The sequence below is a fragment of the Notechis scutatus genome, chromosome 12 (assembly GCF_049901735.1).
Source record: "Notechis scutatus isolate UNSWTSFEM ecotype Mainland chromosome 12, rNotScu1.2, whole genome shotgun sequence".
NCBI lineage: Eukaryota > Metazoa > Chordata > Lepidosauria > Squamata > Elapidae > Notechis > Notechis scutatus.
Genome location: NC_142020.1, coordinates 9,922,077 through 9,943,921, shown reverse-complemented (window position 1 = coordinate 9,943,921; position 21,845 = coordinate 9,922,077). Strand labels below are relative to the sequence as shown.

At 43.7% G+C, this 21,845-nt stretch overlaps 1 protein-coding gene across 1 annotated transcript in view; it reads right to left on the bottom strand.

The window, feature by feature from the left end:
- The window catches only part of NTN3 (netrin 3), a 120,388-nt gene extending 102,243 nt beyond the window's left edge, over positions 1 to 18,145 (bottom strand). Inside the window, exon 1 of the mRNA XM_087973255.1 lies at positions 17,801 to 18,145. The gene's annotated coding sequence lies outside the window, so the exon portion shown is untranslated. The remainder of the gene's footprint in view (positions 1 to 17,800) is intronic.
- Positions 18,146 to 21,845: the final 3,700 nt, after the last annotated feature.

The following is a 21,845-nucleotide window of genomic DNA, read 5'->3' as shown; positions in this document are numbered from 1 at the left end:
GCATAAATTCAGTGTAGGAACCCTGGATTTAGATCCAGATTTGATTTGGATTCTCCTGACAGGTACAGGGGTGAATGGATATAGACTCTCTGACCCATGTAAGCATCTTTAACTGGAGAATTCAGCAATCGGTTCTACTTAGAAGCAATTTTGAAATGCGGTGGCCTTAGAACTCTCATTTTACCTCAGAAATGCTGCATGGCATCCCGCTCTGTGCAACCCTATCTTTGAGGGTTTAATTTGCAGCCTTGTTGAACAACTTTAGGAATTTGTAAGCTCTGAGAAGTCGTAACTCTCCCCTCTGCAGTTGGACAAGTTTTGAAAGCTTTATTAACTCACGAGGCTTGACAGAATTTGGGCCTCAGGGTGAAGCCAGGAGGCATAAGACACCGCAATTTTATTGAGCCAGACCCAGGTCAGGTCAGGAAAATGACTGGAAATTCTGTATACAAGGTTTATATTTTGTGGAAGAAAAAGAGGACACGATGTATACACCATAATAATATAAATACAAACTCGTACTAACTTGCATTTTCCTAATTTGGGGTTATTGGTTTTTTTTTTTTTTGCGGGGGTGTCATGGATGTTGGTTGCTTTTAGAAGTTCTGAAAGAAACTAGATATAAAATCTCAGTGTTTCGCAAGACAAACAGCTAAAATCACCCTGCGTGTGTCTTTAGTGGTTGTAAAACCCACTGGCGAGATTTCAATTTTTGAGATGCAGTATTTGCCCTGTTTGCACACTTAACCATACACAATATAAGTGGCCACTACATATAAGTGATCGATACCAAAACTTTGCAATGAACAAAGACATACATTCAATTTTGCAGCTACTAAGATTGTTGGCCAAGCAGGTACAAAAGCAACCAGGGGAATGATTGAAGTCTGGGAAAGAGGCGCTCTTGTCAGTCAACAGGAGTGTTGATTTATCAACGGCTTATCAGGGTCTTAGGAGACAAGGAGTTGGTAGCACAAGGAAACAACAGCCAATAGCCATCCATCAGTTTAACAGAGTTGGAAGGGATCTTGTAGGTCATCTAGTCCAACCCCCTGCCTAAGCAGGAGACCTACACCATTTCTGGCAGATGGCAGTCCAGTCTCTTCTTGAAAGCTTCCAGTGATGGCGCTCCCACAACTTCTGAGGGCAACTTCTGTTCCGTTGGTTGATTGTTCTCACTGTCAGAAAATTTCTCCTTATTTCTAGGTTGAATTTCCCCTTGATCAGTTTCCATCCCTTATTCCTTGTCTGGCCTTTGGGTGCTTTGGAAAATAGCTTGCCCCCTTCCTCTCTGTGGCAGCCCCTCAAATATTGGAAGACTGCTATCCTGTCTCCCCTGGTTCTTCTCTTCACTAGACTAGCCATCAACACACCAATCAACCAACCAGACATCACATAAATATGAAACATACAGCAACCCAAAGGAAACATTCTGGAGAATGAGAACTTCCCTGAGGATGGGCTCCAGCACAAGCCAAAATTTTGGAAGACAAAACCTTTGGTTCTAGTGTCCAACCCAGATTGCATCCTATGGTACCAAAACAGGAGACAATTTGCAGCCAAGAGTTCATTGCAAGGCAATTCCTTCCTTCCTTCCCTTCCCTTCCCTTCCTTCTTTATTTCTTTCTTTCCTCCCCCCTCTTTTCTTTCTTTCCTTCTTTTCTTCCTTCCTTCTTTCTTTCCTTCCTTCTTCCTCCCTCCCCCCTCCCTTCTTTCTTTCTTTCTTTCTTTCTTTCTTTCTTTCTTTCTTTCTTTCTTTCTTTCTTTCTTTCTTTCTTTCTTTCTTTTTCTTTCTTTCTTCTTTCTTTCCTTCCTTCCTTCCTTCCTTCCTTCCTTCCTTCCTTCCTTCCTTCCTTCTTCTTTCTCTTCTCTTTCCTTCTTTTTCCTCCTTTCCTCCCTCCCTCCATCCCTCTCTTTCTTTCCTTCCTTCTTTCTTTCTTTCTTTCCTTCCTTCTTTCTTTCTTTCCTTCTTTCTTTCCTTCTTTCTTTCATCCTCCCTCCCTCCCTCTTTCTTTCTTTCTTTCTTTCTTTCTTTCCTTCTTTCTTTCCTTCTTTCTTTCATCCTCCCTCCCTCCCTCTTTCTTCTTTCTTTCTTTCTTTCTTTCTTTCTTTCTTTCTTTCTTTCTTTCTTTCTTTCTTTCTTTCTTTCTTTTCATTTCTTTCTTTTCATTTCTTTTCATTTCTTTCTTTTCATTTCTTTTCCATCTTTCTTTCCCAAAATCCAGTTTTGATCTGGCTGCTTTCCTCCGGAGCCCAGTTCCAGCTATGAAACATCTCGGCCTTCATTCAATAAACAGGATGTGCTGGAAACAGATAAATCAATCCATGTGTCTTTGGGGTAAACACACATTAAAAACGCACTGATAACGAAAGGCAAAATGGCAGAGTCAAACGGGCAGGAGAAATTGGCTCAGATCGGTCAAACGTCCGCAGTGGGATGCCTGCTTGGCACAAAGGCTTCCTGGATCGGAGCCCTTCGGAGGAATCAGTCTTGGGCAGCTGTGAAACATACCCCAATTCAAACATTGCAGAGCTGTCGCCAGTCTAGATAGACAGTGTTATGTCAAATGGGGATGGCATTTGCATTCAATGGCACCAAAATGAGACGCAAACTAATAGCAGACGTATAAGTCCTGTTCCGGCAGCCGAGAACAATAGGAAGTTGAGTGTGTTGTAGGAACATCAAAAAGGGATTAACTGCCCTAGTTAACTAGCTTTAAGTGGGTTGAATTTATCCCCAGGCAGGCCTAGACTTGCACAGAATTCAACAAGTTTTATTCAAGTCACTGGAAGTCCACCTCCCGGTCAGTTGTCCATTTTAGCTGTCCTAGTCCTCCAAGAAAAGAGCTGGAGAGATAGATCTTTTGGGAACAATCAACCCGTGGAACAGCTTGCCTTCAGACGTTGTGGCTGCTTCATCGCTGGAGGTTTTAAAGAAGAGACTGGACAGCCACTTGACTGGAAATGGTATAAGATCTCCCTGCTTGAGCCGATGGTTGGGCTAGATGACCTCCGAGGTCCCTTCCAGCTCTATTCTGATTGAGAGCAGCTGAAAGGACTAGAATCTCCACTGGTCTGCAATCACAAAACTGCATTTTGGGAACTTGGCAACTGGCCTGTATTTATGGCTGTTTGCAGCATCTCACACTCATATGACTGTGATTTGTGACTTTTTTGCCAGAAGCCGAGTTTCCGGAAAAAAAAATATGGCCATCGCTATTAGGCATGAAAGTGCAGTTCCACATGTGCAATTAAATGGATTTATTGCTAAATAGCCCATGCACGGGAATCTTCTCAACTAACAGAGTTAGAGAAAGGTGGATGGAATTCAAGGGGAGTTGGATTTAGCCTGCTTGTGGCTACGCAGAGATTCTAGGCTGATTCCTCTTTTAATCCCGCCCCCAGGTTCTGTCATTCTTTCTCCAACAATCGTGGACAATGGGTTTGCTTTATGACTGCATCATTTGCTTAAGGGCTGCCGTGAAATAGGTCATAAAATCTGGCACAGTCATGGGATGACTCTCTTAATGACTGGCTTGACTCCTGGTCTTAATTGTGGTCATAAGTCAAGGACTACCTGTATTCTAAAGCTCAAAGCTCTGCAGCAAGAACTATTGTTTTCAAAATAGGTGTGTTTAATGAGCATGATCTATGTAACCCAAGTGACAAACCTAGATCTGTTGGTACAGGGTTGTTGTAACACCTGCTAGTATCCTTTTTTCCCCCAAACACTTTATTTTTCCATTTATACATAATACCATTACTAATTGAACTATATACATGTACACATCCTATCCAATTTTTCAATACACACTACTTCCATATTCTCATAACTATTATATACATTATTTACATTTTCTATTCTTATGTCTATTGTAAATCCAGATATACCATGTTTCCCATATTGCATTGTATTCCGTGTCAGCTTTTCCTTTTAGTTCCATAGTTAATTTGTCCATTTCCAAGCACTTGAAGATCTTTTTAATTATTAAATCTTCAGGAAGAAGGTTGAGATTGATACTAGCACCTGCTGGTATCCTAATGCACAGTGGATTTGACCCACGTGCTTATGCACAATTCATGCTGTTCCTTTAACTGTGGTAGCAATCTCAGCCTTCTGCTCATTTTCCAAGAGTGCCACCACTCTGCTGCAGTATCACTTAGAGCTCAACCTGTGGGATGCAGACCCTGAGTGGAATTAACCATAGGTCCTTCCTCTACTGGAGAATCAGCTTGGTGTGGGGGTTAAAGCATCCTGCTAGAAACTGGGAGATAGTGAGTTGTAAGACTGAGGCAGAAAGCTAGCTAGGTGACCTTGGGCCAGTCACTTTCTCTCAGCCCTAAAAAGCAAGCAATGGCAAACCACTTCTGAAAATCCTGCCAAGGAAACGGCAGAGACTTGTCAAGGCAATTGCTAGGAATCAACACTGACTTGAAGTCTATGGAGATTCTCAGTCATCCAGGTCATGGTTATCCCAAAGGTGGTTTTTTCAAGATGAGCTTCTTGGATGAGAAGCAAAACATCTTCAAAGGAAAGGAAAGGGAAGGGAAGGAAAGGAAAGGAAAGGAAAAGAAAGGAAAAGAAAGGAAAAGAAAGGGAAGGGGAGGAAAGGAAAAGGAAATGAAAGGGAAGGAAAAGGAAATGAAAGGAAAGGGAAAGGAAAGGGAAAGGAAAGGGAAAGGGAAGGGAAAGGAAAGGAAACCTTCAAGGGAAGGGAAAGGAAGGCTTCAAAGGAAAGGAAGGGAAGGAAAGGAAAGGAAAGGAAAAGAAAGGAAAAGAAAGGGAAGGGAAGGGAAGGAAAGGAAAGGAAAGGGAAAGGAAAGGGAAAGGAAAGGGAAAGGAAAGGGAAAGGAAAGGGAAAGGGAAAGGGAAAGGAAACCTTCAAAGGAAAGGGAAGGGAAGAAAGGGAAGGGAAGGAAAAGAAAAAAGAGGGAAGGGAAGGGAAGGAAAAGAAATCCAGTTGCCTCTTGAAAAAAAGCACCTTTAGGATTGACTTGAAGGCACACAAACCCACACTCCTGCTGTCCTACAGAGCAAGAAGAACACTAGCATCTTGTAGAGGGAGGGAACGAGAAGATGGATCTTCTACATTTCCAAATGGAATGGGAGGACGTTAGAAGGAACTCCGAGTTGTTTACCCTGAAGTAAATCTGGTGATGGATCCCATTTCTTCTCCCAGTTCAGGAGGAGCTCTTGGCTGAGTCAGAGCGTGTGTTCTTTGACTCCCTATTTCTGCAACAGGATGGCTCAGGCATGCATAAACTCAACACCCTCCTCAACCCACACAAACCGCAATTGCTGTCATGAATCCGGGAGCCCAACTGACTCAAGCTTGGCTCACTGATTTCCTAGGCCAAAACCACCTCCATATATGGTACCTGGAGATATGATCTATCTGTGCTCCAAAATCGTTTCATTCCCCTTCAGTGCCCGCATCAATTGCTCTGGTGCCTTATTTCATCATGTTGCACGCTGTGTAAACATGGGTTGGTTGAAGTGCATGGATGCAGAATGGGTTACTCAAGGTTAGCAAAGGGAATTAGCAGATGGTTAGCCCTCGCTCATTGTCCAAGGACTTAGCCTACTTAATCCCATGCTGGTTGGGAAATTCTGGAAATGAGCGGGGTCCTTGTTGCTTTTGGAGCTTGGTGGCTTTCTTGCAGACATTTCATTACCAAACTAGATAACATCACCAGTATTAGAAGAGAGTGAGGTTGGCTCTCTGGTTATAAACTATACTTCCACTGGTAGGGAAAGCCACTGTAAATAAGCAGAAAGAAAACCCCTACTTTCTTCTAGCACTGATGTTACCCAATTTGGTAATGAAAGGTCTGGAAGAAACCCACCAAACTCAGAGAGCACCAAGGACCCCACAGTTAGAATAGAATAACAGAGTTGGAAGGGACCTTGGAGGTCTTCTAGTCCAACCTCCTGCTTAGGCAAGAAACCCTACACTATTTCAAACAAATGGTTGTCCAACATCTTCTTAAAAACTTCCAGCGTTGGAGCATTTACAACTTCTGGAGGCAAGCTGTTCTACTGATGAATTGTTCCAACTGTCAGAAAAGTTCTCCTTTGTTCTAAGTTGCTTTTCTCCTTGATTAATTTCCATCCATTGCTTCTTGCCTTCAGGTGCTTTGGAAAATAAGCTGACCCTCTCGTCTTTGTAGGATGCTAATTCGCCAAGGTGAAATGGAGGTTCTTCATAGAGAATTGCCAAGGAAGGTTATGGGTTCCCACTTCCAAATTTTACATGGTTGATCCTGGTGAGCATCAACTGTCCAAGACTTTGGATACACCTTCACCCGCCTCTTGTTCCTACCTGAACAGGCTGGGAATTAAACCTAGGACAGGTTTGCATGAAAGTGCGTGCTGGTCTTATGAGCTTCTTTTGAGTTCCTGCCCATTCTTGGACTTTAAGGATTCTCACATTAGTTTTGTAAAACATCAGACAATTCTGCCCTTGCCAAAGGAATTCAGGGTTGCTTAGAAGAGCCGTGGTAGCTCAGTGGTTAAAACACAGTATTGCAGGCTAGAATAGAATGATTCCCTCTTTGTGTCAGCCAGTGCGATATTGGAACACTGCTATCATGTCTCCCCTAGTCCTTCTTATCTTTCTTTCTTTTTTAAAATAAATCTTATTAAGTTTCCAAATTTTAAAAACATAAAATAAAACTTTATATATTGTTATCAACATCAAGACATCTTTTGCATCTCCTCACATTTTTCAGTATATGTATTTACTTATTCCTTTACCATTACATCTTACTCTTACTGTAAATCAATATCTTTTATCCCTACATCTCAATCTTCTCCATGGTATATTTGCATATTTACATATCCCCTCATTCTTTTCCTAATTGCCATTTTCTTTTCTTTTTATTTCTAAACCACTCATCCCAGGCATCCCAGGGCCCTATAATAAATTTGAATCTTCTCTGTCTTTTATTTTCATTGTTAGCCTGTCCATCTCTATACAATCTATTTTTTTTTATAACCATGTCTTCCGGTGGAACCCTTTTTTTCCTCCCTAGTCCTTCTTTTCATTAAACAGATCAAAGAGCAAATGGCCCTGCCCCTTCGTTGTAGACCAGGATTGAGTGCCAGAATCCAACTAGTGTGCAGAGCGAGCCGCCTCTAGCAGCGAACCCGAAGGAGGAAGGCCAGGGAAGAAGAAAGCTGCTCTGCGATGCACCAGCCATAATCCTTTTGCTGTGCTTAATAGCACCCAGCTCGCTGCTTTGCAAGACTTTAATCCCAGCCCTAGTTATCCTAAACCCCTTCACACATTCCTGCCGCATTGTTTGGCGGCCTCACGTGTTCTCGGAAAGGGCCCCAGCTATGCAAAGAACTTTATTATCCCTGCTCCGAATCCCACATGGGGAGGCTGTGTGTGTGGGTTCGTGTTTAGCACAGCTTCTGTTGTTCCTGTTTTGCTCCATCCCAAGCTTGGAACGATGCCATCTGTTTTCTCCGAAGAAGCTGTCTGTCACCCGTGTCGGGAATTGAGGGAGAGAGCTGGATGGAAAACACTGGACCTCTTAACTCTTTTAAATGCCCGGGGAATGTGTCCCTTTTTTTAACACACAAAACTGGTGGATCCTAGTGGTAGGCTGATCCCAGCAAATTTCGCCTCTGTCTGAAATGCAAAGGGTTTTTTGTTTTTTAAATTTACGTTTGGCCCGAACACCCACCAAGAATGTAATAAAGGAGCCAGAGAGCTCGCAGAGCAAGCTTAGACGTTCGCAAACTTGAAAGAGATTTAGCTGGAATTGCAAAGTTGGCAAATCGTTGCCCGATTGCCAAGTTGAACCTGTACACCGATCCAATTGTCTAACTTAAAAAATTGGGCAAGGCAGGGCGGGAGGAGACCCAGAAGAGATGGAATACAGCTTAGGTCTTGCTCACAAGGATGTACTAATGTTCATACTTTATCAACTATGAGCAGCTTTTTGTAGTCTTTGACTTACAACCTTTAGCAACTATTTGACGTTACAATAGCACTGAAAAAAAGTGATTTATGACTGGTCTTCATACTTTATTTGTATCCCACCTTTTATGATTTTAACTCAAACATATCCAACACACCTTCCTCCTCTTATTTTCCTCACAACAACCACCCTGTGAGGTGGGTTGGGATGAGAGAGATACCTTGGCTCAAAATCACCCAGCCAGCTTTCATGTCTAAGATAGAACTAGATGTCCCAGTCTCCTGGTGATTGGTCCAAAGTCACCCAGCTGGCTTTCACGGCTAAGGTTGGACTAGAACTCCCAGTCTCTGATTTTCTACCCTGGCGCCCTAGCCATTAGATCAAACTTGTGACCATTACACCATCCCTATGGTCACATGATCAAAATTTGGGTACTTGGAAACCAGCATGTATTTACAATGGTTGCAAGTGTCCTGGTGGTGGTGGCAGTGTGTTTGTCTGTGTGTGTGACATGATCACCATTTGTGATCTTTCCACCTGGGTTCCAACAAGCGAAGTCACTAGTGTAAGCCGGATTTGCTTAACAACCGTATGATTCATTTAACAACCAGGGCAAAATGGTCATAAAATCAGGTGAAATTCGCTTAGTAACAGAAATTCTGGTCCCAGTGGTAGTTGTAAGTGGACGACTAGCTCTTTTAAACTTAAAGAATGCAAATCTGCAGGATCTGGTTTACTTGCTCAAGATTTGCTGGTGGCCTTTTCTAAAATGTAAGCATTATTGAGACATCTAAAAGAAACACTCCCATTTTTTTTGTGTGTGTGGGAACAAGCCAGCATATTATCAAGAAATCTGCCTTTTAGATCAAAAACAATCCAAAAGAGGATGGAATATTTTGAACAGAATTGCAGGATGATGACTATTCTGTGAATTAAACTGACGTGAATTTGTCTCTTTCCTTTTTATCGGGGATTTGATGTTTTCTGCTTCTTAGTCAGTATTGTTTTATTGTTTGCTGATATGGCCAATGACTCACCCCTAAAATGCAGGCTGGTTCTGGGTCCTAGATGAGCAGGAAGCAAGGAAGTATATCCGGATTTATGTCTGTGGCACTTTTTAAAAAGAAATTCCCAGACAGTAGAAAGAGAGATCTCTTTTAAGCCAACTTTTCCAGTGATCAGGACTCTTAAGTGTCTCTTGGTTAAAAAAAAAAAAAAAGTCCAAAAATCGTTTTAAGCCAGCAGGAGTAGTTTGCAATCTGTTGCACATATTTTCATGTTGTTAAGTTGCCAGTAATTGGGAGGGGGAGGAGGGGCAGGAGGAGCTGAGCTGCACCATCCTTCTCTGTCCCTAAACCATCAGAATGTTTAATCTATTGCTCTAAAAGATTAATATTTTGAATTCCCAAATAAAAATCCTGCTAAAAGAAAAGCTCAGTTTCTGGGGACTTCAATGACAGGCCTGTGACATTTTCTTGCACGGATACAGAAGGGGTTGCTGTTATGACAAACATTATTCCCACCACCCACTCCAAGTTCTCCTTTAGTCTATAACCCTGGATTTCCTCGTGGTCCCCTATCCAGAATTGACTTTGCTGAGCTTTTGAAAGACCGCCAATTGCAGTAAAGAATCTAAAACATGGGGTAGAGGGCTCCACTTTGCTTCAATCAAAGCTTCATCCAGAGAAAGACCCCTTCAAGGTCCATATCTCCAGGCCTTCCTCTTACTGCATCTCAGAACGAAGACTCAAGCTACAATAATAGAAGACTCATTTTTTAAAAAATGGAGTACCACCACAAGCTTAGCAGATTTTTAGACTAAGAAGCTTGGCAAAACTGAAAAGCAGACCCTAAAAAACTGAATCAGCAGGCAAGTAAGAGGTCTCTAATTTCTCAGCAGACCCTGCTAATTAGCTCATATAAATCTGCTACAGGTAGCTCAGAAGGCGAGCCAAGCTGTATGTTGGACTAGAAGACGCTGTTGGAAGAAAAGCAGGTCCATTTTGCTGCTCAGCTTCAAATGCTGATCAGCAGTTTCAGCTTCAAGAGAAGTAAGTACAGGACAGCAAGAAACCGTTGCAAGGGACAATTGATCAGCCTAGCTAAGTACTGTCAACAGCGTGCACTCAACTAACCATAATCCTGCCTACTTTTTTGAGAGGAGGAGGAGGAGGAAAAGGAGGAGGAGGAGGAAAAGGAGGAGGAGGAGATGATGTTGATCCTGCTGCCCACTTTTTGCAAGCAGAGGAGGAGGAGGAGGAGGAGGAGGAGGAGGAGGAGGAGGAGGAGGAGGAGGAGGAGGAGGAGGAGGAGGAGGAGGAGAAGAAGAAGAAGAAGAAGAAGAAGAAGAAGAAGAAGAAGAAGAAGAAGAAGAAGAAGAAGAAGAAGAAGAAGAAGAAGAAGAAGAAGAAGAAGAAGAAGAAGAAGAAGAAGAAAAGGCCATCTTTAGTATTGACAAACTCAGCATCAGTCAATTGCAAAAGGCAGTTTTATTTGGAGCAGCTTACATTCTGCAACAAGACCTTGAATACTAACAAGCAGCAACATCTGCCTATCCCAGATCCTTGGGAAAGTCTTGATAGATAGATAAAAATCAGACCCAGTCTAAACATCTGGCCGACTGTGCAACCAACTATCATCTATAAAGTTATGGGGGAATGAGGAATGGAAATTCACAGAAAGCAAGTTTATGAGGACTATCGACTGAACCCAATTGCTGGGAGGCCTACAGATCTCCAGACATTTGGATAGCTGTTGGGGAGTCAGTGGACATGTGGTCAAAAAAGTCAAGACAGCTGGGAAAGAAGTGCCATCTTTTTATTCACCTTCTTCAAACATCTCCTTGGAGATGCTGACACACAGTTGAACCTAGTTTGCCAAGGAACTATACTTATTCCTTCACATCCCCCACTTTCACCATTTCGAAATAGAGGGAGGATTTGTAAAACATTATTTTTTGCTCAGCCCTTGGGGGGAAAAATAACCAGTCCCACAACTTTGGACAGGAAATAGCCTCTCCTCCAGAGTCCAAGGATTGGCCAGTGTGAACCAGGAGAGGACAGCAGAAAACAAATCTTTTGTGTCCCATTAAATGGATGAAGAAAGCTTGTAAGAAGAAAGAGGAGAACTTTGGGATATGCCCCCAATATGGCGGCAATGGTGGAGGCAGGAGAAAAGATGCTGTTGAACTAGGAAAGAACGGTAAGAGGAGAAAAGAGAACAGAAACTGAGAGAGAGAGAGAGAGAGAGAGAGAGAGAGAGAGAGAGACAGGAGAAAGAAAAAGAGAAGGAGAGACAAGGGGGAGAAGGAGAAACAAAAATAAAAGAAGGGCACACAAAGTATCAACTCCACAAAGGTCCTTCAGTTCACACATTATATGATGGCAAACCCGTCCTTTTTATTCATGTTCCTCTCATGTTTTAGAAATAGAAATAGAATGGTTTTCTTGTCAAGGCAACATATACAGGTAGCTCTTGGCTTACAACTGTTCACTTAGTGACTACTCGGCATTACGCCACTGAAAAAAGACACTTATTGTTCTGACTAAGGCTTCCGAGACCATAATTATGCACACGCTTATTTTAAAAACAAGTCTTGTTTTATTGTGACGATGGGAATTATTTTCATTCCCAGCCAGTAATGAATCTTAAACAGTCCCTCGAGATAAGCACCTACCTTACTTTTCTGTGAAGTGCTGCCAATAACAGAAGTATCAAGTGAACTAGGAGAAAAACCAACCAAACTGAACTGAACGAATGACTTTGCTTCCTGCAAAGATTTCTTCACCTTTGCCTGTCCTTTATACCTTATGGGAGGGACCATCACCTCTCAGCCTTACTCCCGAGCCGCCCCTTTTGTCTCAGCTGCTCTCACCTTCTAGCAGCTCTGTGCATACATGCACTGGGAACAGGCTCCCCTTGTTCCTCAGCCTCGCTGCTGCCAGACTCCGAAGGCTCCAGAAGCAGCACCCCACTCCCAGATGGTCCTGGCCCCATCTCTGCATCGGATACAGGACCTTCGCCCGAGTCCTCCCCAGACTCCTGGACTGATCCCCTTTCTTCCCCACTGTCTGCACAGGCTCCCAGCGAACCACAACACTTATGACCGTTTTCCACACTTGAGACCATTGCAACAGGCCCACTGTTGTGTGATCAAAATTCAGACGAACAGATTTAACCAGAGTTGGAAGGGACCTTGTAGGTCATGATGCTTGACAACTGGTTGCAACGTCCTGGGATCCTGTGATTTCCCCTTTTGGGACCTTCTGAGAAGCAAAGTCAATGGGGAAACCGGAGTCACTTCACAGCTCAGTTACCCCAATTCAATAATTGTGGCGATGTACTTAACAACCGGGGGGCGGGGGCAAGAAAAGTCATCCGAGGGGGAGAAACTGACTTGACAAATGTCTTGCTTAAGCAACATCAATGCTGGGCTCAATTTGGTCATAAATCAAAGACAGCCTGTAGACGTTCCTTTCTGATCCAGAAAGGTCTAGCACATTTTTGTGCGTTCCGGCACCCGCAACTGACTTGCCAACTTGTTTGTACATTTTAGAGTTTGGGGGAGTGGGGGGAGGCGGGATTGAGAGTGTTGCTTTGCAATTGAGACAAACAGGCGGCGGCCGTTGCTGTGAGACAGATGGAATGAAGGTTTGGAAAGCAGCACTAAAGTGCAGGATTTGAAATATTAAGCGGAAAGGTGAATGCAAACTGAAGCTAAGCGGTGCAACGCCCATTCAGACACCGGTAATCCCTCTGGCATAGTTGGCATCAGCATGTTCTAAAATACTCTTCTGCAGCTTTGCCCACCTCCCAAGTCCCAACCCCCCCCCCACTCCAGACCTATTTGACCCCGTAATTCACAACGAGCCTAGAATGGCTGGGAGTGGACACCCCAAATGACTGAAAGGAAAAAGGAAGGCTGTTCTCTGTGTCATGTGTGTGTATGGGGGGTGGGGGTTATGAATAATGGTTATCCTTTGAGAGCTGAATGCAACAAATTTCATTTTAATGTATGATAATTAGGGTACATTAAAGTGACAATAAAGTTTCAATTCTCTTTTCTATTCTATTACCTATTCTATTCTATTTTTGATTCTATTTTCTATTCTATTTTATTTTCTATTCTATCCTATTTTTTTCTTTTCTTTTCTATTTTCTATTTTATTCTATTCTGTATTTTCTGTTCTATTTCCTATTCTATTCTATTCTCTATTCTATTCTATTCTATTCTATTCTATTCTTTTTTCTATTCTATTCTGTTTTCTATTCTATTCTATTATTCTATTCTATTCTATTTTCTATTCTATTTTCTATTCTATTCTATTTCCTATTCTATTCTATTTTTTTCTATTCTATTCTATTCTATTTTCTATTCTATTCTATTTCCTATTCTATTCTATTGTTTTTCTATTCTATTCTATTTTCTATTCTATTTTTTATTCTATTTTATTTCCTATTCTATTCTATTTTCTATTCTATTTTCTATTCTATTCTATTTCTATTCTATTCTATTTCCTATTCTATTCTATTTTTTTTACTATTCTATTTTCTATTCTATTTTCTATTCTATTCTATTTCCTATTCTATTTTTTTTTTCTATTCTATTTTCTATTCTATATTCTGTTCTACTTTAATTCTAATTCTATTCTGTTTTAGGATAAAATAAATTAGGTCAACCTATTTTGGAAAATAATGTTGACTTATTTTCCAAAGCCCCAGAAGGCAGGACAAGAAACAATGGATGGGAACTAATCAAGGAGAGAAGCAACTTAGAACTAGAGACATTTCCTGACAGAATAATTAACCAGTGGAATGGCTTGCCTCCAGAAGTTGCGAATGCTCCAGCACTGGAGGTTTTTAAGAAGAGATTGGATAACCATTTTGTCTGAAGTGGTGTAGGGTTTCCTGCCTAGGTAGGGGGTTGGACTAGAAGACCTCCAAAGTCCCTTCCAGTTCTATTCTGATTCTGAAATGGAGAGGGGAGGAAATAGGGAACCCAGCTTTCGTGGTTGCTCTGACAGCAGAAACCCAGCAAGCTTTGGTTGTCAGTAGTCCACATATTAGAACCTTTCTGCAACCTGCCTCGTATTTCTCCCCATCTCACATTTCAAAATCAGAGTATCTCTGGGAAGAAAGGATTAAGAGCAAATGGAATAATTTATACAATTAATTAAATCATAAAAAGGATTTGGATTTGACCCTCAGGACAGATTCAGTGACAAGCTGCCTGCTCGAAAAATCCTGCCTCTTGATCAGCTGATTGAGAGCCAGTTCGGTCTAATAATTAAGGCACCGGAAACTGGGAGTTCTAGGGTTGCCTGATGCATGAAAAGCAGCTAGGTGCTTTTGGGGGCAATCACCAGGAGACAGTGAGTTCTAGTCCCGCTTTAGGCGTGAAAATCAACTGGGTGATTTGGGGCCAGTCATTCTCTCTCTCAGCCTGATCAACCTCACAGGGTTGTTGTGGTAGGGAAAATAAGAAGAGGAAGAAATATGAGGCATGTTTTGCTGCCTTGAGTTATTTATAAAAACAATAAAGATGAGATAAAAAGCAATCTAAAAAAAAAAATAGTGTTTCATGGCCCAGCTGAGAACAAACAGAGACACGGCATGCTCTACAAAGCAATAGGAATAGCACTTAGATTTATATACTGCTTTATAGTGCTTTCCAGCCCTCTCTAAGTACTTTACAGAGTCAGCCTCTTGCAAACCCCAACAATCTGGGTCTTCATTTTACCGAGCTCAGAAGAAAGTAGTCTGAGTCAACCTTGAGCCGGTCAGGATTGAACTGCTGGCATTTAGCAGAATTGGCCTGCAATGCTGCGTTTTAACCGCTGAATTCATTTGGCAAGGGTAGAATTGTCTGGTGTTTTACAAAACTAATGTGAGAATCCTTAAAATCCAAGAATGGGCAGGAACTCAAAAGAAGCTCATAAGACTAGCACGCACTTTCATGAAAACCTATCCTAGGTTTACTTCCCAGCCTGTTCAGGTAGGAACAAGAGGCGGGTGAAGGTGTGTCCAAAGTCTTGGACAGTTGATGCTCACCAGGATCAACCATATAACATTTGGAAGTGGGAACCCATAACCTTCCTTGGCAATGCTCAATGAAGGACCTCCATTTCACCTTGGCGAATTAGCATCCTACAAAGACGAGAGGGTCAGCCTATTTTCCAAAGCACCTGAATGCAGGACAAAAAGCAATGGATGTAGAACTAAGGAAAAAATTTCCTGACATTTAGAACAATTAATCAGTGGAACAACTTGCCTCCAGAACTTGTAAACGTTCCAACACTTGGAAGTTTTTAAGCAGAAATTGGATAACTGCTTGTCTGAAGTGGTGTAAGGTTTCCTGCCTAAGCAGGGGGTTGGACTAGAAGACCTCCAAGGTCCCTTCCAACTCTATTATCCTATGTTCTCTTTCATTCCTATCTTGGATCTCGCCAAGATCAGTAGGAACTCTATGAGAACTACAGGCTTCCTTCTTCTTTTGCGAGATGAAAGCTTGGAAGAATGAAGGCAGATTCCTGCCAGTTGAAATCTCCAGAGCACCAAACTGGAAGCCGTTGAAAAGGAGCATCACTTTGAAGTGGAATGACCTTATCCATGAGACCTTAACGCTCACTCACTGCACATGCACTCACACCTCCAGGCACATTGGCAGAGAACAGCGTCAATCTGCCCACTTCAACAGATAATCTGGATACAAAAGACAGATGCCTGTTAGCAGCAAATCCCTGGTTTTGTTATCAAAACACTAATAAGTTACTCCTTTCCCCTTATGGAAATTAATTTGTCTAGGGCAACGAATGCCTTCAAGTTGAGCATTTCTGGATCTTAAACCACTTTCCGTCAGGACTGATTCTTGAAAACCTTTCTTAGCCTATTCTGGGAATTGAGACATTGGCTTATTTAAAGAAAACACAACTAGGCACCCTTAAAACAACAACAACAACCCCGTGCCTTTGTATTTCCAGGAAAAGAACTGGGAAAGTGAAATGGCCAAAGAGTTGAGCAATATTAGGGAGAGAAAGAAGAAGGCTCCACGACCAGTAGCTTCTGATCAAAAAGAGACCCTGAAAAACAGGGAACTGTGTTCAAGTATTTAGACTTGGGTTCTACAGCTGGAGACACTCATTCCTCAGCCTGGTGGGCTGCAGATGTGTGGAGAAAAACAACCTGTTAGGCAGCATGGCCACTACAAAAGCCTAGGAGTTGACAACTCAACACTTTGGAAGTCTAGGAGCTTGGAGGAACATCCTTGGTGTCAGACCCAGATGGTTCCAGATACTCTACGCCCAAGTCTCTCTCCAACCAGATGAAAGAGCTATGAGATCTGGCTGAGGAACCCTTGCCAAGCCCCAGAAGAAGGATCTTCTGGTGTGGACCTCTCTGTCCTACTGAAGAAGTAGAGATGGCTACGGTCAAAGACAAGGGAAGCATCCCCTGGCTCAGCTCACCAGGAGGAGCGATCCAGGGAGATATTTGTGTTTGATCACTTGGGGCAAGAGGGGCCTTCCTTCCAGATGTGCAATTCCAGAGACATCCTTTTCAAAAAAAGCATCTGGTATCTCTGAGAGAAATGCCACACATGTGGCCAGCGACGCAGCGTGGCGACAGGGCGAGCGCACATATGCACACCATCTGCAAAATCTCTGCTTGAGATGCTTATAAAAATCCCACCCCCCACAGCCCCACACAACTCTTAAAACATTTCTTGTCAGCCGGGACGTGATTCTCCTCTGAGCCATAAATTTATCGTTCCCTCTTTTTATAACCCATTCTATAATCTTCGGCATTCCGTTTCACAGAACCGCACCGAGCAGTTGCCACAACTTGGCACAGTGTACTGGCCCAACACCCCCGTCCTGCTTTTCCAGCCGGACATCAAATAAATGATCCATTCCAAGCAATCCATCAATCATGTTGGGAGACAAAAGTGCTTAAACTGCCAATTTGTTCTCTGCAATACAGTTGCCCCCACACACTGAGGGCCCCTCAAAACTAGCACAGGTTGCATCCTATTATAAAGTGTTTTTTTTTAAAAAAAACTTCTGTCCTTTCATTTAAGCTGTGAGATGAAGCACTGAAAGGATGAAACGGGGAAATAAAGGAAGAGAAAGAAAGAAGAGAGTTTTAATAAAAGGGTGGAAAGAAAGGGGAATACCCCGTCCATTAAATGCTATTTCTCTTTGACTGACAGGGTGCATATAGAACTCCTTCGATCCATGAAATAATTACAACTATTTCAGGTCCTTGGGAAGGAGTTGGTAAGTGGACCAAAATGCCAAATTTAGTTTAAACCTCTGGCTACCTGTGTGACAAACCCTCATTCCCTTCAACCATCTTCCACTTGTCTATAAACAAAAATAATAATTAGTAATAACAATGGGGGGGGGGATTTTCCATCTGTCTGTAAACAGGAATAATAGGTGGATTTTCCATTTTTATAAACAGATTTTTTTTAAAAAAAAGATATTCCAACTTTATCCATAGCAATATACAGGTCTTCCGCAGCTTGTCTATAAGGAAGGATAAGAATAAAGATAAGGGGACCTTTCACTTAATAAACAAGAATAGTAATATTCTCCATTTATCTATCAACAAGGAACCGCAGGAATAAATAGCAGATTTTCCTTTTTTTAAAATATATATATATAAGAAGGAAACAGAACAGAAAGAGAATTCCCCCCCCTCCCACTTGCCTCCAAACTGGGCTGAAAAGAGTGTCAAAAGAAATTTGGGGAGTGCTGGAGGAGGGCGGGGGTATTGGGGGGGGGGGGCAGAGGGCACCCGATCGAGCCCCCCTTTGCCAAGGATCCGCTCCGGGTTTCCCCCGGGAAAGAGAAAAATAGACCCCACTTACTGCGAGGAAGGGCGCAGGTAGCAAGGAGAGATCGCCCGCCGGGAAACGTCAGATTCTTGCCCGAGCTGAAGCGAGTTCAGAGGGTTTTTGTTTTTTTGAGCACTTGGGAAAAAAGCCCGGTGGCTGCTTGGAGGTACGCGGTGCTTGCAAAGCCGGGCGAGGAAGGAGGAGAAAAGAAGGGGGAAAACTCGCCTCTCCGAAGAGTGAGCAAAGAAAAAGACACGCCGAAACATCTGCAGCTGCGGTGGCTACGAAACGGGACGCCCCCGTCTCTTTGCTGCTCCCTGGCACGGTTGGCCGAAGTTCCCAATACGTCTCTCTCTCTCTCTCTTCTCTCTCTCTCTCTCTCTGCCTGCCCCCCCCCCCAAAAAAAAAAAAAGCTGAGCGTGAAGAACTGGGAGGAACCGAGCGGAGGAAAAGGAGGAAGAAGGGGGGGGGGAGAAACAGAGGGGAGAGAGAGAGAGAGGGAGGGAGGAGGAAGGAAGGAAGGAAAGAGAAAGGAAGAAAGGAAAGGAAGGAAGGAGAAGAGAAGAAAGAAAGAGAGAGAGAGAAAGAAAGAAAGAAAGAAAGAAGAAAGAAAGAAAGAAAAGAAAGAAAGAAAGAAAGAAAGAAAGAAAGAAAGAAAGAAAGAAAGAAAAGAAAGAAAGAAACGCAACAGAGGAGAAACTGAGCCACGGCGGGCTCAGTTGCTTTTAAGAAAAGGAGCTGAGGGGGGTTGGACTTGGGGAAGGGGGGAGAAGGAAGGTTCAATAGATCCAAGGGTTAAATAAGACGGCGGGGGGAAGGAGGGGGTAGAGAACGCCAATTCCCGCGGAAAATAGAAGCAGATTTCTAGAGAACGCTTAATATCCCCCGCAGAGCTGTGGGTCGCGCGCGGGTTTGCGCGTGGAAGGCAGGAAAGCCCCCACCACAACCCCCCCCGGCTCTCCGCTCCTTCGCTGGGCGATCTGCTGCTGCTTCTCCTCCTCTCTCTGTTTTTCCTGGCTTTGGGGTTCTTTTTTTTTTTTAAAGGGAGGGGTCGTTAGGTTGTCGTGTGTCCCCCGCCCACCCAACCCTACCCCCAAAACCAAGAGAAGCTCCGAAAGGGCCAGCCAAAGGGGAGAGGAGAAGATCCCCTAAGTTAGAAGACCCCAAAGGAAGTGAGAAAGGCTGGGTCCCAAACCGAGCTGTCTTAACTGGAACGGGAGGGTGGGTGATGGGGGAGAAGGAAGGTGGAAATAGAAACGAGCTCGCCTTTTCCGAAGGGAAGGTCGGTTTCTGGGCTGGGGAGGGGCGAAAGGAAAGAGCTCCCCTGCTTTGGGGTTGAACCTCCGACTTTCTGGAAAGGCGGAGAGGGGAGGAGAGACAGGAAACTTTTATTATGAGTTCTGTCGCTCTCCCCTCGCCATCGTCCTCCCCTCCCCTCCACCTTTTGGAGCTTCACAGGCCATTGGGTTGCTGGAAGCTTTTAGGAAATTGAAAAAGGAGGGGCTGGTTTTCCAGGAGGTTGGTCTCCTCCCGGCTCAAGCCAAGGTGGGTGGGGTGGAGGGGGGAAAGCTTGCTTGGTGGGGAGGGGAAAGGAAGGGGGGCTGGGTGGGATGGGGGACACAGCTGGCCTCCCTTTTGTGGCAGAGTCGAGGGCCACACCTGTGGAATGGGAGGTGGAGGGGGGGGGCTGATGGAGATGTCAGTTCTTCTTGGACTTGTTCTGAAGAGACCTCCTTGTCTCGTCCCCCTTCTCCATGGCTGTTCCGGTCATATCCCCCTCCTTTTTTATAGGATGGCCAACTGAGATCAAAGGAGGAAAAAAAAAACTTTATTTGGGTTGGCCAGCTCTCACCAAGGACCTTTGCTGAGAACATAGAATGGCTGTTTGCAAAAAGTTCCAGTGATTGATGCTATGGCCATAGGTTTCTACAGGGGCAGGTAAGGAAGGGCAGTGATGTCACACACAGCATGATGTCATTGTGACACATATGACACAACTCACCCCAATCCCACAAGGCTCTTTCAGGTATGCACGGCAGCTGTGACTTTGGAAGGAAAGCAAAGAAGAGGATGACCAGTTGCAAGGGTCATCGGCTACAATGGTGACGGAGACACCAATGGAAGACCAAAAGAATCTGGTTGGGGACAGATCCTCCTGGAGAAAACCAATCTGTGTAGATTCTAAGACGGGGGTGTTCAAACTTGACAGCTGTAAGGCTTGTGGACTTCAACTCCCAGAATTCTTCCTCCAGTCATGTTAGCTCAGGAACTCTGGGAGTTAAAGTCCACAAGTTTTAAAGTTGCCAAGTTTGGAGACCTCTGCTCTAAGAGTGGACACCAACTCGATGGCACATCATCCATCCATCCATCAATGCAAAGACCTAGCTCTCTGCAGGAGGAGATAATTCTGGGAAGGGTGGGAGGAAAGATTAGAATAGGATGACCAACAGCAAGACTCAGTTATGATGGTGAGGGAGGCACCATTGGAATATCTGAAGGACCAAAGTAGGGACAGATCTTCTTGCAGGAGGCCCACAATGTGCTTGCTAAGCACTGAGTTGGTAGTGCGTCATACATTTCTACCTAGAAAAGCCATAAAGTACACAGAGAAGTTAAATCTTGGGTGTGGTAGAAGGAAGGAGAAGAGACTTAGTTATGGTCGAGAGACTTAGTCATGGTGGTGATGGGGGCATCATTGGAAGAACTGAAGGACTAAGGTGGGCACAGATCCCCTTGGAGAAGGTCCAGAGATGATGCTAAGAAATGACTGGATGGTACGTAATAATTTTCTATCCAGGAAAGCCACAGAATACCCTGAGAAGTTCATAATATTGGGGAAGGTAGAAGGAAGGTGAAGATGAGGATGACCAAGCAGCAAGGTGTACGGTTACAGTGATGATGGAGACACCGTTGGAAGACCTGGAGGATCAGGGTGGGACAGATCCTCTGGAAAAAGTCTATCTATGTGGACTCTTAAGAGTTGACCCCAACTTCATGGCACATCATCCATCCACCAATCAATGCAAAGACCATTGGAAGAACTGAAGGACCAATGTGGGGACAGATCCTCCTGGAGAAGTTCTAGTGATGTGCTTAATAAGAGCTGACTTGGTGGTACATGCTACATTTCTATCCAGGAAAACCATACAGCACTCAGAGAAGTTATTGGGAAAGGTGGAAAGAAGGAGAAGATGAGGAGGACTAACAAGAGCAAGGAAAGACTCAGCTACAGTGATGATGGAGACACCGTTGGAAGACCTGGAGGATCAGGGTGGGACAGATCCTCTGGAGAAAGTCTATCTAGGTGGACTCTTAAGAGTTGACCCCAACTTCATGGCACATCGTCCGTCCACCGATCAATGCAAAGACCTCTCTGCAGAAGGAATTCCATCCTTCCATCCTTCTGGGAAGGATAGAAGGGAAGATGAGAATAGGAGGTCAAGGGTGGATGCTCTCAGCTACAGTGGAAAGACCAAGTTATGCCGAAAATTGATGTGCCAATGGACTGTATTTATAATGGTTGCAGCATCCCAGAGCCATGCGACCTCCATTTGCAACCTTCCAACAGCAAGTTGATGTGAGAAGCCAGATCCATTTCATGACCATGTGATTCACTTATTGACTGCAGCAATCCAACAACCATAGCAAAAAAAAAAAAAAAGGTCACAACGACGAGCGCAACTCACTGGACAACTTCACAGCTTTGCAACAGATGTTCCGGTTCCAATCGAGGCCATAAGTCAAGGACTACCTGCAGTAGTGTTCCCCAGGGCATTGTGGGAGATTTAAAAGGGCAACTCTTGCATAATTATTGTACTCCATCATCTGACCAGCATTCGAAAGATAAGAACAGGTGGATTACCTGTAGTTCAAATATGGTCCAAGAGTCACAATATACCAAATCAGATAGTCCAATGGTTAAACAAGCAGGAACTAGATAGCAATAGCCCTTAGACTTAAATACCGCTTCACAGTGGTTTTACAGCCTTCTCTAAGTGGTTTACAGAGTCAGCCTCTTGCCCCCAACGACCTGGCTCCTCATTTTACCCACCTGGGAAGGATGGAAGGCTGAATCAAC